The sequence below is a fragment of the Anabrus simplex genome, chromosome 1 (assembly GCF_040414725.1).
Source record: "Anabrus simplex isolate iqAnaSimp1 chromosome 1, ASM4041472v1, whole genome shotgun sequence".
Classification (NCBI taxonomy): domain Eukaryota; kingdom Metazoa; phylum Arthropoda; class Insecta; order Orthoptera; family Tettigoniidae; genus Anabrus; species Anabrus simplex.
Genome location: NC_090265.1, coordinates 717,209,607 through 717,227,441, shown reverse-complemented (window position 1 = coordinate 717,227,441; position 17,835 = coordinate 717,209,607). Strand labels below are relative to the sequence as shown.

At 42.1% G+C, this 17,835-nt stretch overlaps 1 protein-coding gene across 1 annotated transcript in view; it reads right to left on the bottom strand.

The window, feature by feature from the left end:
- The window catches only part of olf186-M (Ki-ras-induced actin-interacting protein-IP3R-interacting domain olf186-M), a 389,935-nt gene extending 373,574 nt beyond the window's left edge, over positions 1-16,361 (bottom strand). Inside the window, exon 1 of the mRNA XM_067136047.2 lies at positions 16,205-16,361. The gene's annotated coding sequence lies outside the window, so the exon portion shown is untranslated. The remainder of the gene's footprint in view (positions 1-16,204) is intronic.
- Positions 16,362-17,835: the final 1,474 nt, after the last annotated feature.

Below are 17,835 nucleotides of genomic sequence, written 5' to 3'. Positions count from 1 at the left end.
GTTTCTAATTTATGTTAATGATGTATATGTCGTGTCAAAGTCTGAAGTATTACTCTTCGCCGATGATGTGAAAATATTTTCTTCACTTCACTGATGACTGTAAGAATTTACAAAATGATCTAAATGCTACATAATTTTGAAGTAAAGAAAATAAATTACCATTCAATGTAAATAAATGTGTTAAAATGTATTTTACAAGATGTGGCCAGCACATCGGGTATACTTGTTACATCAACGGTTCCGCCTTGAAAGAAGTCAAACAAGATGGATTTAAGTATTCAGTTCAATATGTTTGAAATTTGGAAGTCATTGAATATATATAGTTAATCAAGCCGATAGGAATTTGAGTTTTTATATTTCGAAATTCGTTAAATTTTCAACATAACGTTATTTGTCGTACACAATTTATTAGTAAGGCCGAAATTAGAATATGGTTCTATTATCTTGAGTTCTTCAGACACTAAGTACCGTACATCAAATTAATTGATAGAGTACAAAAGCAGTTCTTAAAGTATATGTACTGGAAACAGTCACACGAATACCCGACATTTCTGTCCTACTCCACAATGTTATCACACTTTGGTGTTAAAACTTCGGAATAAAGACGTAAAAGTGCAAGATGTTATTTTGTATAAAATATCCACTAGTAAAATTAAAGATAAAGAGTTACTTCGAAGTATATCATTTTACGTTCCTCAAAAGTCTGGCAGGTTTAAGAATTTATTTTACGTTAAGAAATGTCACACAGAGGCCCATAAGAATTCTCCTCTTAACAGAATTCTGAAACTTTATAATAAATTAAATACTGACTTAGCAAATGTCATGGGATAGTCACCTAAGAGTGTGTGGGCCTCCTCTGGCCCTGCGAACTGCAGTGAGACGCTGTGGAAGTGAGTCGACAAGTCCCTGGTAGTCTTCTGGACGCAGGTGACACAAAATCGTTTGCAGAGCGGCCGCCAATGCTGGTCTGTTCGTGGGTGCAGGCTCCATGGAGCCTGCGTTCCAGGACATCCCAGATATGCTCGATAGGGTTCATATCGGGGCTCCTGGGTGGCCATGGCAGTCGTTGGACCTCTGCTGCATGATCCTGGAACCATTCCCGGGCGACGTGGGAGCGATGTGGCGGCGCGTTATCATCTTGAAACACCGCAGAACCGTCTGGGCGCTGGAAGGCCAAAAATGGGTGGAGATGGTCTCCGAGCAGCTCAACATACCGCGTACCATTCAAAGTCTCTTCCAGAACAACTGTATGTATGTTTAGTCCTCAGCCCGAAGGCTGGTTGGATCCTCAACAGTTCCGCCATAAGCTGTCATAGATGGCCTAGGCATCACTGAAGAGGCGTACTAGGGAAATGAGGAGTGAGGTAGTTTCCCGTTGCTTTCCTCACCGAGTCAGAAGTTGCTAGTACATATCAGTCTGCCAAGCCCACTGAAATGCATGCACCAACTGACCCCATGAGCAATATTTTCACACCATTCATAGCAGGGACTGGCTGCAGAAGGAATAGCATTACTAGCATCGCTCATACCTCAGTCACTTTCATATTGTCAAAGCCAAGGATAAAGCTGAGACAGATCAATGAAAGTAACAAAATTGCTCTAGCCCATACCAGAAGACATAGTGCACTGTAAACACTAGGTCCCGCCAGCAAAGAGGGGGCCCATTCCATACCAGGAAAATGCACCCCAGACCATAACAGAGACACCAGCGCCCTGGACCACACCTTCGAGGCAGGCGGGATCCCTAGGTTCATGTGGTCTGCGCCATACACGGTGCCTCCCATCGGCATGGTGCAGTTGAAATCGTGATTCGTCCGACCCGGGTCCGACCCTATCACGTTACGGCATTGTTCCAGTGTCCATCCGTGGTGACTGGCAACAAATGCGCGTCGTTGTACCCGATGACGTTGGGTTAACAGTGGCAGCCGTGTGCGGCGCCGGCTCCCATACCCCATGTTCCTACGGATTGTCCACTGGGAGACGTGTCTAGCACGGCCTGTGTTGAACTGAGCCGTGATTTGTTGCACGGTTGCCCGTCTGTCACTACTGACAATCCGTCTCAGATGTCGCCGGTCACGGTCATCGAGGGTGACTGGACGGCCGGCCGTTCGTCTGTTGTTGACGGTGATACCCGCATTCAACCATTCACGACACACCCTGGACACGATTGATCGTGTTAAGACGAATTCCCGCACCACTTCCGAAATCGCACTTCCCATCCGTCGGGCACCGACCACCATACCCCGTTCGAACGGTGTCAGCTCACAACGACGTTCCATGTTACAGACAACACACCTGCGCATCAGTGCTCCGCTATCCAATGACATCTGCTCAATCAGTGTGTATCAACTTTGAATTGGCGTGCAATACTTTCCCATAAAACACATCCTGTTGAATATTATCTCCGTTTTCTGTACATGTCTGATTTCATTCTTCTAGTTGACCTTTTATTTCTCTTTCTTCTATTTGAATCCTCAGTTTTTAAATGACCTACAAATTAGACATTTTATTTCTCTTTTCAGAATATTATTTTGCATACTATGTCATGTTTATTTCGTACTCTCTCTTCTAAGACTAAGACGGTATAATTTAACTGCATAACTGAATGTGTTACGATGTGTTAGGCACCAGTGGAATTTTTTTTTTTTTTTGCTATTTTCTTTACGTCGCACCGACACAGATAGGTATTATGGCGACGATGGGACAGGAAAGGCCTAGGAATGGGAAGGAAGCAGCCGTGGCCTTAATTAAGGTACAGCCCCAGCATTTGCCTTGTGCGAAAATGGGAAACCACGGAAAACCATCTTCAGGGCTGCCGACAGTGGGATTCGAACCCACTATCTCCTGGATGCAAGCTCACAGCAGCGCGCTCCTAACCGCACAGCCAACTCGCTCGGTTGTAAAATAATAATTATTGTCGTTAACTGTATATTTTTATTGTATTACCAACTTTCTCTTGTTTAGGTAGTTCATTGTATTCTTTGCATTGTATTTTTTTTAGTTAATGTTTAGTAGTGCAATTAATTGTACTGTATATTGTGAACACTGTAATTGGGTGAAAGGCTAGTATGTTCATAATTCAATAAATAAATAAATAAATAAATAAATAAATAAATAAATAAATAAATAAATAAAAATAAATAAATAAATAAATAAATCTGTATTTTCTTGCAGTACCCCGATCTCTTCTGTTTCTACGCCTCTTTCGAAATCATTCAAACCTGATATTTTAGTATGGGTATCACACATATGCACGTTACAAGGAAATTGCGGCCCCAAGATCGAAGGTATATCCTACATGGCCGGATGACAATGCAGATCAGGTGGACATTCTTGCCTCACTCGCGAACCTGATTCACGGTTTTCTGTTAGCTGTGAGGCAAAGAAGACTGCATAATCCAACCTGTAGCGATTATACTACTTATTTGCGTAATTCAACGGTTTATTTCGACGCCTTGCAGTGGAAACAGACAATATTTTCTTTCATCTGGTCTTCTCGTAACGAGTGGTTACATGGTTTCAGTCACGTATTGTCAGTTTGCAGATAGCGGGTTTGAATCACGCCATCGGCGGCTCTAAAGATGGTTTTCTATGGTTTCCTATTTTCACACCAGACTGTACCTTAATTAACGCCACGGTCGCTTGCCTCCTCGTCCTAACCCTTTCCTATACCACCGTCAACACAAGACCTATCTGTCGATGCAACGTAAAGTAAGTTGTAAAAAACCAACAACTTCTCGTAGCACGTATGTTAAGAACCAAAGTTTATTAGGGGAACTGATTCATGCAACCCCTGAAGCTTGTGATCTAGCAAAGTACTGGTCACAATGTATTTAATTTGTATTGCATTTGTATTTACCTTGCATTAACAGTACCGGGCGATTTGGCCAAGTGGTTAGGGTCGCGCAGCTGTGAGCTTGCATCCGGGAGATAGTAGGTTCGAATCCCACTATCGGCAGCCCTGAAGATGTTTTCCCGTAGTTTCTCATTTTCACACCAGGAAAATGCAGGAGCTGTATTATCTGCGCACTTTTTATCGATAGATTTGTGTACGGGTTTGAGGAGTAAGAAGGGAGCAATTCCGGTTCCGTAAGTACTGCCAACTGAATGGAAATGAAATCTGAATTGAATCGATAATATGATCGATCGATATGAATTTTGCTAAACCTTTGTTATCTTAAGCCAACTACTGTGTCACACACACATTATATAACATTATATATTTCTCGATGCGAATCTTATTCCTAGAGTGAATTCTATAGTTTGGCTTTGCTGTGTAAATGACAACAGTACTAGTACGTAAAGTGTACGCCAGATGTCGCACAGCGATGCATAAGCGATTCATAGTTTGTGTTTCAAAGGTTGCCAGTACGAATCTCGAAGATTGCCGAGGTCGACCAATTCAGCACTAGGGTGTAAATCTATCCAGAAAAGGTGCGCAGATAATACCTTAATTAAGGCCACGGTCGCTTCTTTCCCACTCCTAGCTCTTTCCTAAGCCATTGTCGCCATGAGACCTATCTGTGTCGGTGCGACGTAAAGCAAATTGTTAAAGAAAAATCAGTTTCAAATGTATATGTATGATCTGCTCTAACGTTAGGCGACTTCAGATACAATTAAAATTGCATATTAATGCCCGACTGTAGAAAGGTCCATCAAATCAGTCCTTAATGGGAGATCAGCTGATTGCCAATTAACTTTAATTCCAGAGTGCGTTGCAGAAAACCTAAACCCCGATCAACTTTCTCCAATTTACTGATTGAAAATCCGAGAAGGAAATAAATCTGGCAACATTGTAATTACTGACCACTGGATGTTGGTTCGTTAAGGATGGTGTCTTTTATCCTCTTTGGTGTCTAGCAAAGACATCAAAATGGCAGTGAATCAGGGAACGGCTGATCACGATCGTATTTGAGAAAGGTGAAAAAAGAGCGGATTTTGAGGCTTTTGTTTGATTTAATTTTCGACAATATGAGTGATATCCCAACTAAGAAAGTGAGAGGGACAAGTTTTACATTGAATGATAGAGCCCTCTTACTTAATATAGTTGAGGGATACTTGCATATAATTGAACATTTTAAAAAACGGATGCTGTGTGGGCAAAATTACAAAAGAGTAAACAAGCATGCTGCGGATAGGCTGAAGTTTTGTCACGTTGGCTTATTAATTCTAAAATGTCTGGGTTTACATGGATATTAATATGCCAGAGATAAGTATTTATTTCAAGATTTGATTAATATAAATTAACTAGTCCCATGTTCAAGATAGAGGTTGTATGTGAGAATACTGACTACGGAAAACAAAATAGTACGTCACTCAAATCGCACTTTCTACATGAACTTGAATTTATTTACTATTGAAACGTTTCATCAGATGTATTTAATAAAAGAAAAGCATCCTTGAGGGTCAAGACTGCAAGCACTGACTGGAAAATCAATACTTGATCAGCATGTATTTGCTGGTCAAAGCTGATGGGAGATTGATCGTCGATCAAACGCTGATTGCTGTTCTGCAACTCACATAGGATGATTGCCAATCACACCCACACTGACTATCAATCAAACTCCCGTCAAACTTTGATTGGCTATTCTGCAACCGGGCATAAGACTAGTGTTTACCATGCCTCCTAGTTCGTTTTCTGCTTTCCTTATCCTCCATAGCCGACCGCGGGGGCTCCGGTTCCAATTTGCAGCCAGGTCAGCGATTTTTTTCCTGGATCTAAGGGCCAGTTCGAGATCCACTCCAGTGAGATAGCAGTCCCGGTCTAGAAAGCTTCACCTCGTAATCTGCAGGCCTTCGGGCTGAGCAGCGATCGGTCGGCAGGAAAGATCCATTAGGGTTAAAGCACCATCTCCCATACACCTCAAACAACCCCGAGACTCCAGTCAATACGTCCATTTCTCGACAAAAAGAGAAAAATCTGAGAGAGAGAGAGAGAGAGAGAGAGAGAGAGAGAGAGAGAGAGAAAGGGGGGGGGGGTCCAAGCCCTAATGGGCAGCCCCTATCAGAAGTTCTCGAGCATTTTCTAGTTTAATACTCAAGAGACTTCAATTAGATATTCATATAAACGATGACAAGAAAACTACGCTGTTAGATACATTTAACCGAGCTCGATAGCTGTAGTCGCTGAAGTGCAGTCAGTATCTAGTATTCGGGAGATAGTGGGTTTGAACCCCACTGTCCGAGCTCTGAAGATAATTTTCCGTGGTTTCCCATGTTCACACCAGGCCAATGCTGGGACCACGGCCGCTTTCTTTCCACTCCTAGACCCTTCCTGTCCCATCGTCGCCATAAGACCTATCTGTATCGGTGCGACGTAAACCAACTCGTAAAAAAAGAAAGAAAGAAAAAAACGTAAGTTTAGCAAAAGTTCAAGCTGCAAAGCACGCTGTAAATTGGCGTGCGAAGCGAGGTGCGGCGTCTCGCGAGAAGATACCACCGCAGCGTAGTTGGGAGTTCGCATATTGGCACGAACTCGAAACCACTTTGATAATGGCCCTAGGGAAAATTTTACACTAGGCTCTGGGAGCAGAGTCTCTGGGTAACGCGGTGGATGCCTGGGAAGGCACGACGAAAACTTCCTCGACCCCTTCAGACCAGGCTTCAAGTGACTCAAACCACGTGGCCTACAGGCAACATATGGCGCTCACCGGCTCTTTGTCTTCGTTACGGAGACGCACGTAAGTTAGTAACATTTCGGTACTCTCATTACTCACACGAACCCTACATACCCTATACTCCGCACGGCTTTACTTCTAAATTGACGTTTCACTAAACAAATGAGCGTCGCCTTACCTCTGTTGCCAGCGCGCTACTGCCGCGAGAACACCTGATACAATACGACCGCAGTAAACAGCCATCGTAAAAGGTAATACCGTACTCAGAAAAGCTAATGAAAACAATTTCATAAAAAGTACATTTACTAACAACACCCGACACTAAAAAAATACATTATTAAGAATAAAAGAGAATGAGGAAATAACACATCACCCGCCGCTACATGGCTGGTCTATAAAAGGAACACTCTACTGATCTCAGAGTCTCTTTCTTGCCACTCGTCTTTCCGAACTACACTGAGACATGCTAAACACGCACGAACTAAGTACATTAACCAATACACGGACGTAAATAAAACTACAGCTATGTTTATGGTACACTGAACTTCTACACCTGTATTGTGCTAACTTATGCTATGCTAAATTATAAACTAATTTATAAAGTACTATATTAGGGAGATAAAGACTGATGTGAAAAACACTCATTACTGAAGAAAAATGTAAGATCGTGAACCGTACCAAATACCATACACGGTGAGCGAGCTAGGTTAACCACGTGGTGAATGTAAATATTATAGTTGGCAACCAAGGTACGTAGAATACAATGTAGGGATCACGAGAGAGGTGCGCAGTAGCAAAGCAGAGCTGTGACGTCACGCAGGACCCTCACGTTGAATCTTCCCTGAATGAGGTAGAGGTAGTTCGAATAAGAATCGCTGTGCACGCAGAAGCTAGGTGCTAATAGTACACGATACTAACATATCTGTGGTTTATAAGAAACCGTGTGTGTTTATTTTATGTGATGAAACGTAAAAATCAGTAATAGTGTACACTTTTCAGTATGGTTTGTCATGCGAGTGCAGGCTGCACAAAACATAGCAGGCACGCGAAGGAACGAAACATACACTTTCATGTATTCCTTAAAGCCAATAGCCTAAATAAATGGTGACAGAAGTAATCAAGACATTATCGAAAGCTATCTTTCTCAGCTTCGAGGGTTCGGGAGACTTCATGACCATCTTCTTCCGACAGCTGTGACGTAAAAGGTGAAACCATTGCTGTCAGCCTCAATGCTTCCGAGGCGAAGAAATTCCAACTGTTCTCCGGAAGATTATGAAACAGTACGTCCAAATATGTTACATGATACTGATGAACTCCATGGATATCGGGGGGGGGGGGGGGCAATGCGTCCGCCTGTCACCCAGCGGCCCCGGGTTCGATTCCCGGCCGGGTGAAGTGTTTTTAATTGTAAATGATTAATATACCTCGCCTGGGGACTGGGTCTTTGTCTCGTCCTTAACCTTCCTTTCCTCACATTCAACACTCTACACTTACCCGCAGATTCCTATCATATGGTGAATGTAGTGGCAAAAGATCTACAGAGGTCAACGCCAAGAACATATATATATATATATTTTTTTTTAAAGGCCAGCGCTGAGCCCACAACATCCTATTCTTTACTGGAGGATGAGCAAGGGTTCGTTAAGCCCTTGAAGAGCTAGTAAAACAGGTCGAGGACAGTCGCGAAACCAAGGATCGTGATGAGCTGCTTAAAGACTTCACTGGCTGTATAGCTTTTAGGGTAAAGAAGAAGAACCTCGATACAGAAATAGAAAACAGGTCAACATACAAAAGGTGGAAATTAGATTTCAAAAACGTCTAGAGACAGTTTGATGTAGCCTACAGAGAGATGGTACACCACTGTGGTGCAGATGGAAAGAGACTTCAAATTTTACCACGGGTAAGAACTGAAAGAGGGTTTTAACATTATCACAAACCTTGCGGATATCCTGAAGAAGAAATTCCCCGAAATTTATGAGCTTACAAGTTGCTTAGTGAGAAGCCGTTCTTTTATTCGAATGGACGTTTTAAACAAAAGTAAGAAAGACATTCAAGAGACCGGGTTTCAGTTAATACAATACCGATAAAAAAAAGAAAAGCAAAGAAATTCCACTGATGCTATAGATAAGTGTGTTTGATATTTTTTTAAAATATCAGCATTATTCTTTGTGTATAACATACCTGTTTTTTATGAAAGGCTATTTATTATGTTGTATATGAAACCAGTGCTAAGAATGTTGATATCCAGGTTCATTAATTTATACAGCCTATCTAATGTTAACGTGGAATTTGTCAGCTCCTGGCACTTGGAGGAGAACATTTACTATACTGTTGGTGTTGTGGACAGTTCCCTAACATTTGCTGTTTGTGTTGTTGACAGCGTATATAGATTCCCAATATTGCTGTAACAACGGGCATATTTCTTGTAATCATCACGCTTTAATGTTCCGAGTCTGTAACAAATAGAGCCCCCTTGATATTGTTATCATAGGTAATATGAACATATGGAATGGCCATTCCACTGCGATCACAGTCTTAGCATTGTTACAACCGTTTATACAGATTGAAACACTTCAGAAACGCTGCTTGATTCACACTGTATTTGATCTCCTATTATTACTCTACGTAATAGTGAAGTGGAATGCCTTTTCTGAGGTGAAGTTAAAATATCAATGAAGTTACCTTATCTCTAACTTGTGGCTAAAACAAAATAGCTCACAGCTGTGTATTAGCCTACCTCATACAGAAGACAAGGCGCTGAGGGTTCACGATGACGTCATCGACGGCCAAGCGTGGTGGGGAGACCTGCGCGTGATCCCTACCTCTTACTCTATCTACCTTGGTTGGCAACTAGGTTTCGAGATCTCACTCTGTCGATATAAGTCGATATGAATGGCAGTTTGGGATTGGATGGATGTCTATGTTTCAGCGCATAACAACCACACAGAGCCAAAATCGGCCAAAACGTCAATTTAGAAGTAAGGCAGTGCGGAGTATAACCAAAGAAATGCGTATTTTGGATGTTGAGGCGCTAAATAACGCTGTCGGAGAAAATTTTAAAAAATTTCCAAGTACCGTATTGCAGCAATTTCGTAAAGATATGCATAAGACTCCTGTTTTATGGCCCTGAATTACTGCGTGAACCCATACTCACCCATTTCGATTTTTCTTCTCTGCAAGAAGTGTAGTAAGCAGCAACATCGCGTCAACTTCCTCGGGTTTATCACGGCACAGACAGAAAATAAAATGTCCTCTCAACATCCCCTCCTCCTTTAAGAATAATGAGAATAATCACAGATCGAATTCAATATGATTGCAACGATGGAATTCCAATAATTATCATGTTTGAGCTAAGGCTCACATCCTCACAATGAGGCGGTCGAGGTAGCGAGACACCCGACGGTGGCACACCAGTAACAGGCAAAATGGTTAGCGTGCTGGCCTTAGGTCACAGGGGTCCTGGGTTCGATTCTCGGCTTGGTCGGAAATTTTTAACCATAATTGGTTAAGTTCGCTGGCACGGGGACTGGGTGTACGTGCCGTCTTCTTCACCATGTCATCCTCATCACGACGTGCAGGACGTCTACGGGCGTCAAATCAAAAAGACTTGCATCTGGCGAGCCGAATTTGTCCTTGGACACTCCCGGCACTAAAAGCCACACGCCATTTCTATTTCACTAACAGGCTGAAGGAGTGAAGTTGGGCTGAAGGAAATCCGACTTGACCGTATTGTATGGCCAGACGTTCTTCCTGATGTCAATCCCAGGTGGAGCGATGAATTCACTACTGTCTATTTCTGTGATGGTTGGTAATGTGGTGTGTATTAAGATAAACACCTAGTCCTAGAGGAATTAACTAGACGCTGCTAAAATCCCCCACCCGGCTGGGAATAGAACCAGCCGAGGAGCCCGGAAACGTGTGTATTTTAAAGTTAAGACCTGAGGTTTTAAAAGTAGTGAGGGGAAAGTAGTTTCTTTCCCCTGCTACCGTCTGTTCGCTTCTGCGCCAGGTAACTACATTCGATTAACAACAAGCTAGACTCTTCAACTGGTTGAACTAAGATAAACTGTATACTGTATTCTACTGATTGCTTCATGTGCTTTAACCAACCCACACAGAGATCAATATTAACGTGCGTGCGCTCAACTGTCGAACAATCTAAGAAACGTGGTTCAACCAACAGAAAAAAATCATGTATGTATGTTTAGTCCTCAGCCCGAAGGCTGGTTGGATCCTCAACAGCTCCGCCATAAGCTGTCATAGATGGCCTGGGCATCACTGAAAAGGCGTACTAGGGAAATGAGGAGTGAGGTAGTTTCCCGTTGCTTTCCTCACCGAGCCAGAAGTTGCTATTACATATCAGTCTGCCAAGCCCACTGAAATGCATGCACCAACCGACCCTATGAGCAATATTTTCACACCATTCATAGCAGGGACTGGCTGCAGAAGAAATGGCATTACTAGCATCACTCATACCTCAGTCACTTTCATTTTGTCAAAGCCAAGGATAAAGCTGAGACAGATCAATGAAAGTAACAAAATTGCTCTAGCCCATACCAGAAGACATAGTGCATTGTAAACACTACATCTTGCCCGCAAAGGCAGGAAAAAATCATATCCATCTTCAACGAATAAAAGAACTAGACGCTCCCAAAAGTATTACCGGGTTAAGCGCTATTCGCACTTTAAAGGAAGCAGTTTGGAGACATTTTATGCACCAGTAAGGATCATCTGTAAACCGGATGCTCCTACTCACAACCATTCGATTGTCATGGATGTCCTGGTAGAAGATAATTCTTACCCGATTTGTTTTTCAAATGTTATTAAATTTTATGTACTACTTCTTTTTTTACATGTAGGATATTCGTTTTAAGAATGTATCCTTTTTATTATGTGTCTGTCTGTTAGGTCATCAGCCCAGAGGCTGGTTGGATCCTCAAATAGCACCACCAAATGTTATGCAGTTATAAGGAAACCGCAAAAACCAATGGCAGCACCATAATGAGGCGTACTAGGCAAGACGAGGAGTGAGGTAGTTTGCCATTGCTTTCCTCACTGGGTCAGTAAGTGCTATTGCAGCACGACTGACCCTATGAGCAACACCTTTCATAACACTCAGATGCACTAGTCGTGCTTCGAATGTCATTACTCAGCACCACCCATACCCCAGCAGCTTCCATATTGTCACAGCCATGGATGAGACTGGGACTTCGGTGAAAGCTACACTTTACTCTGGCCTGTGCCAAGAGATGGATACAAAAGTACTGTATCCATCAGGAAATGGCAGCAGGCAACCTTTTTATTATATCTAACTTATTTCATCTTAATTTAATCTCATCACTCATCATTATTGTATTAATTTGTAATAAATCTAATTATTGTAAAGTAATATATGTATATTTCAGTGCCTGGTTAGATGGAAAAGAAATATTGCCAGGGAAAATAAAACATAACTAACATATTTTGTTTTTGTCCGCATGAAGTTAGCTGGCTCACAAAACTAACGGCAGCAATAATAGGAGGAACTTTAAAATGGACTAAACGCTGTATATCAAATTATTTGATAGAGGCCAATAATAATATGCACCGGTCTTCGTACATGTAATTATGCACTTAGTAGAACTGGAATTATTGATGCAGAATACCACTTGAAAATGTACTATTTCTGACCCACTCATCTTTGAGACATGTTACATACAATTGATGGCGAAAAACTAATGGCTTATCCATACTGGCACACAGGATGAAAACAGTGAAAAAATAAAATAACGCAACAGCCCCGAAGGGCCATGGACTCCATGTGAGATTTTGCTGGACAAAGCGGAGGCAGAACAGGTTTTTCTTCGGGTACCCCGGTTTTCCCTGGCATCTTTCATTCCAGCAACACACTCCAATATCATTTCATTTCATTCCTTAGCCATAGCCTCAGAGGAGTGCGACAGGCTTCGGCAGCTGGCACAATTCCTATCCTCGCCGCTAGATGGGGCTTCATTCATTCCATTCCTGACCTGGTCAAATGATGGAAACAGGTTGTGGATTTTCACATATTTTACAGAAATAACACCAATAGCAAAACTGTACAGTACTGTCATCCAGAATTGTACACTGGACACACATATCCCTGCTAGCACGGTTCTCAATTAAAATGCGGCCACGGCAAATAATGTCTATCAATTCCGTGTCATTTTTCGCTAGCGAAAAAGACTGAACGTTTTTTTATGGCAGATAGGAATGAAGGAGGCCGCGAAGTTTCCTGTCTCAAGTTTCGGTCGTTCTGCATTCCTGCAGTTTTAGGATGCCCAAAAACACACGGAATATCCCTGTCAGAGTTTACAGATACGAGTTGATACCTTACAACCAGACGATCCGAGTTCATTCCTGTCGAATGCTATCTCAACCAGTCCATTCGGAATACACATGTACTGAAAGGTGTTAGGAAGAACATTTACAATTTTTTTTTTTTTTTCCGTTCCAATCGCACATTTCGCTTCCTTTTTCGCGTCAGACAGATTCCGCTAAATACAGGTAAACTTACATGAATATTAAACCACAATTCACGGGTCCGGGAAAATATTCCGATATGGACAGTTTTCTGATTCATAAAGGTTCCGCTGACGGCAGGTTTTGCTTAAGTATTACTTACAATTTGCATTACGTCGCACCAACACAGAAAAGTATGACGACGACGATGAGCTAGGAGTGGAAACGAAGCGACCGTGGCTTGACTAAGGTACAACCCCTGTATTTGCCGGGTGTGAAAACGGGAGATACAGAAACAACATATTTGGGGCTACCGACAGTGGGATTCGAACCCACTATTTTGAATACATATCTACGGCCAGTCCGCAAGTCGAGTAGTTCTGGAGTGCTGGCTTTCTAAGCTTAAGAGCGTATTCGATTCCAGCTTAGTCCGGTAGTATATGAGGGTTGTCAAATATGCCAGCCTAGTGTTGGTAATTTTACTGTCAGGTAAAAGAACTTCCGAGGGACAATCATTCCTGACACTTCGGCTTCTCTGAAAGAAGTAGCCTGCTTAGTGGAACACAAACCAAACATATAGACCTGACTAACATCCATGGTCGCTCGTTTGCAACTAAATTACTGTGAAAAGAAATTCTGACATCAATGATTGAAATGCCATAGTAACATGTTACAAAATAAGCGTTAGCTGTCATATCTCAAGAGCTACCGGTTTGTCTTCTTGAAAATGACCATAGTTTATCATAAGAGATAATAGCTACCTTGGATGATCAGAGATAGGAACCCAAGTTCAAGAATGAGATCCCGGTCGAGAATCAACCTCGACATTTGTCTGAGCATGGTGGTGGTGATTATTTTTAAAGAGGAAGTGACAACTAGGCAACCATCCTCTATAAAACACTAATCAAAGAAAAAGAAAGAATCCGACGCATCGAAAAATGAAGGTATCAGTGAAAGAAAGACAAGGGCTACGAAGGGAGTCTTTAGACCAAGGGAGGTCAGATAGGATAGATGAAAGTGAAGAGCTTGGCACAAGTAAGTGGAAGCAATGCCAGGACTTAGCCAAGGGCCCCATGGTCGCCAACCCACACTCCACAATTCAGAGCCCCTGGGGCCATTTGTCTGATGTCAAAATGGGAAACCGCGGAAAACAATCCTCAGCTAAGCCATTAATGAAGATGTGTACGAGCTGTGTATAAGAACAGAAATAACATAGTATACCGGTACTTCCATTCTTTAAAAAGAAACAATATGTGCTGGCAGTTTTTTACTGCTATTTGTTTTACGTCGCATCGGCACAGATAGGTCTTATGGCGACGATGGGAGAGGAAAGGCCTAGGAGTGGGAAGGAAGCGGCCGTGGCCTTAATTAAGGTACAACCCCAGTATTTGTCTGGTGTAAAATTAGGAAACCACGGAGAAGAATCTTCAGGGCTTCCGACAGTGGGGTAAGAACCCACTATCTCCCGGATCAAGCTCTAAGCTGCGCGCCCCTAACCACAGGCCAACTCGCCCGGTGGTTATTGTTTTAAGAACTGCAAATAGACGGACCACCCGCTCTTAAACTAATCGGAAGGGTAAAAGGAAGAAGTTCCACCTTTCGATCATACCATCAATGTATTTTACCGCCCCTAATTACGGGGGTAAAGTGAATATTATTATTATGTCCGGATCCATGGCTGAGTGAGCGTCTTGGCCTTCGTTAATGAATCGAAGACAACAGTGCTATAACAACTTCATTTTGACAGTGGCCTGCCGATCTTCGGGGCCCCGAGTCCGATTTTCGGTCAGCTCGACGAATTTTATGTTTAAACGGTTAAATCCCTTGGCTGGTGGACTGGGATTTGGTACTGCCCGCAACATTACCGCAACTCAGGACACTATCCTCCACCACAATTTCCCACACATGGCGTATACCTCGCCCTCCACCCCCGGGGACAGGTGGGTTTGCCGTACAAGAAATGCAAACATGATAGGAATAGATACATGAAACTATCATTATTAGTCTAGTATCACAGGCTCTTATTCGTCGACTCGACAAGAACTATTTCAGAAAATCCACAAGAGGGAAATGGTCACAGAAGTTAAAATCAGAAGTGGGGGAGGGAGTAAAAATATTGGGCTCCACGGCTGATCGAGGGATGAAACTCCACGCCCTCAGCTAATGACAGTACGTCCTCCGAAAACTAATTTCTCTTGGCAAAGATTGTGGAGGACGGTGGGTTTAATACTAGGGCAAAAACACTTTGCCATTCATCGAGTTGTTCTGATTAAGCTTCAAAATAACCTGTTATTGATATGTACTGCACTGTGTTCCACATTCATGTTCAAATTAAGAAGACCAAACAAAACAACTTGAAAGAAGAAAAAAATCTTATGTACAATTTACCAATGAAACATCGATTCTAACTACACGACAAGAGAGGGGCCGAAGATGAAGTATCGTTCTGTCAAAAGACAAGTGGGAGACCTATTTTGTTTTTAAGGAATATGTTGAATAAATAACCAACAATTAACGTAAGGTAATAAATTCAAATGGCATGACAAAACTGAAAAGAGAAAGGCACAGAAAAATCTATAAAACCTAAATCCTTAGGCCAATGCCTACGATTGTACATTACCGTACTAACCTGGCCAAGAACTATAATGCCTCCCTGCCTCCAAAAACACAATTAGAAGAGTTTTCAGCTCAGCGAGCTTCAAGTGAAGTTACAAATCTTGTAAATATAAAAATTAAAGGAGGGAGGAAAATATTTTATAATACTTAGAACACTGAAATTAAATTACTCTCTTCCCTTTGTAACATGTCAACAACAAAATAACAAACAGTTTGTGATATTCAGTCCTATCACGGACAAATAATAACGAAGCTCGGTGAGATGACATGTCACTAATAGTGGCTTTCAGGATACACTTCATAACATAATGAAAAGAATAATAATTTGAACAACAATCCGGCGAATATCGATTTTGCTTCATTATTGAAACGAGCATTTCCCCAAAGATATAACAATACATCTTTAATACTGCAAATATCAAAAATCAAATGTTCAATTCCCATACACATTACAGTATGGTTACAAAAATCATTGATGTTTTCTGTCTTACCTTCTTTGTAAACAGACGTCAGTAAACCAGCCTATGCTGGATAATTCCACACATTCATTGCACTCTTCTTGTAAATAATCCACTCGAATTACAACAATTATATCGCTGTCATAACAATTCAACTTCAATCCGTCAACAACCACTTGCTAAGTTCATGTAATCCATCTTCTGTCTTGGAGTACCAATATACAGAGCAAAGACTATGTAACGATACAGAAAAAACACACCGCTGTCCAAAGAAGATATAGCTGACCACGTGGGTTGGAAAGTTCCAAAGAGATCAATACAAAAGTTCGAAAAGATATACTTGCGGAGAGAACAGCTGGGAGAGAATATTCATATGCAATTGTAATGAATAATGCTAAATTAACAATCAGTAATAGAATATGAGTGCAACAGAGATGGTGGGAATTTGTATTAGTAACTTCACAAAACAGACAAACAATTTGGGTCTGCATCATAATAAATAATTGCTGAAATGTGCAAATACAGAATGTTGAAGAGTTATTGCGTTTTACATCGTTTTATCCATATTTCCTTATGGATTTTAATCGTTTATTACAAAGCTACTCTTTGGTCCAGTATGATATCACAAGGTTTGCCACATAGTTTACATAAACACGAGTCCACTGAGTCATAATAAAAGTCGGAGTGTGCAGAACAGGTTTCGGCCTACAAATGGTCCAGCCGTGGCCCGACAGCTCTGCACTCGTACCGACTTACCGAGCAGAGGACGGGGCGCTTGGCTCTACATCTCTCCATTCCGGAGAGGGAGAGGAACTGGTTTCCAGCGTCGGCTATCTTGATAACGGCTTTTCGTGAATTACCATTCTTCTGCATGGACAGCGGTTGCAGAGTAGGCTTCGGCTCACAAGTGGCCACAGCTGGTCTGTTGTCCGACAGACCAACCGAGAAGAGGGGGGGGTGACCACGGCGTAACCACCGTACTATATATCTGTATTCGGGAGACGGAGAGGACCTTTCCCCACCGTCGGACGTACTGAGAATGTTTTTCCGTGGTTTCCCATTCTCCTGCACCAAGAGGAATGCCGAGACAGTCCCAGCCGCCAACCCCGTCACCTTCTCCGTAACAAATCTCCTGGCCTGAGGGACGGCGTTACCGTCGAAGAGACCCACCGTACTCCTTTAGGGTATTGAATGAAAACAATTGCATGTGCCCTATTAGATATATTTATGATAATTGAAGGTGTTTCTTATTTTAAAGAGAACGAGTTCAGACGTGACCTTCCTCGGACAAGATGATTCAAACAAAGGTGTTTGTATACCTAAAAACATTTTTTAATTGAAGGGAATGACGTTTTTAGGCGGTGAATGAAACAGGGGCAGAGAATACCGTTGTTTGCCCTTAAATCAGTAACCACCAACCTGAATGATTAAGGAAATGTCGAACTTCAGGATCGGAATGAGCTACATTTAGACACAGGTTTAGTTACCTTAGCAAGTTGTAAATACAGTCGAATCTCTCGTCTGCGGACACCGTCGGTTCTGTGGAAAACGATCCGTTACGACAAGTGTCCGGTAAAACAAGGTAGTAAAAATTAATCGAGCATTTTAACGGCAAAGAACATCCACCTTAAGTATAAGCTTCGGAAAAGAATCACTCGGAAGGG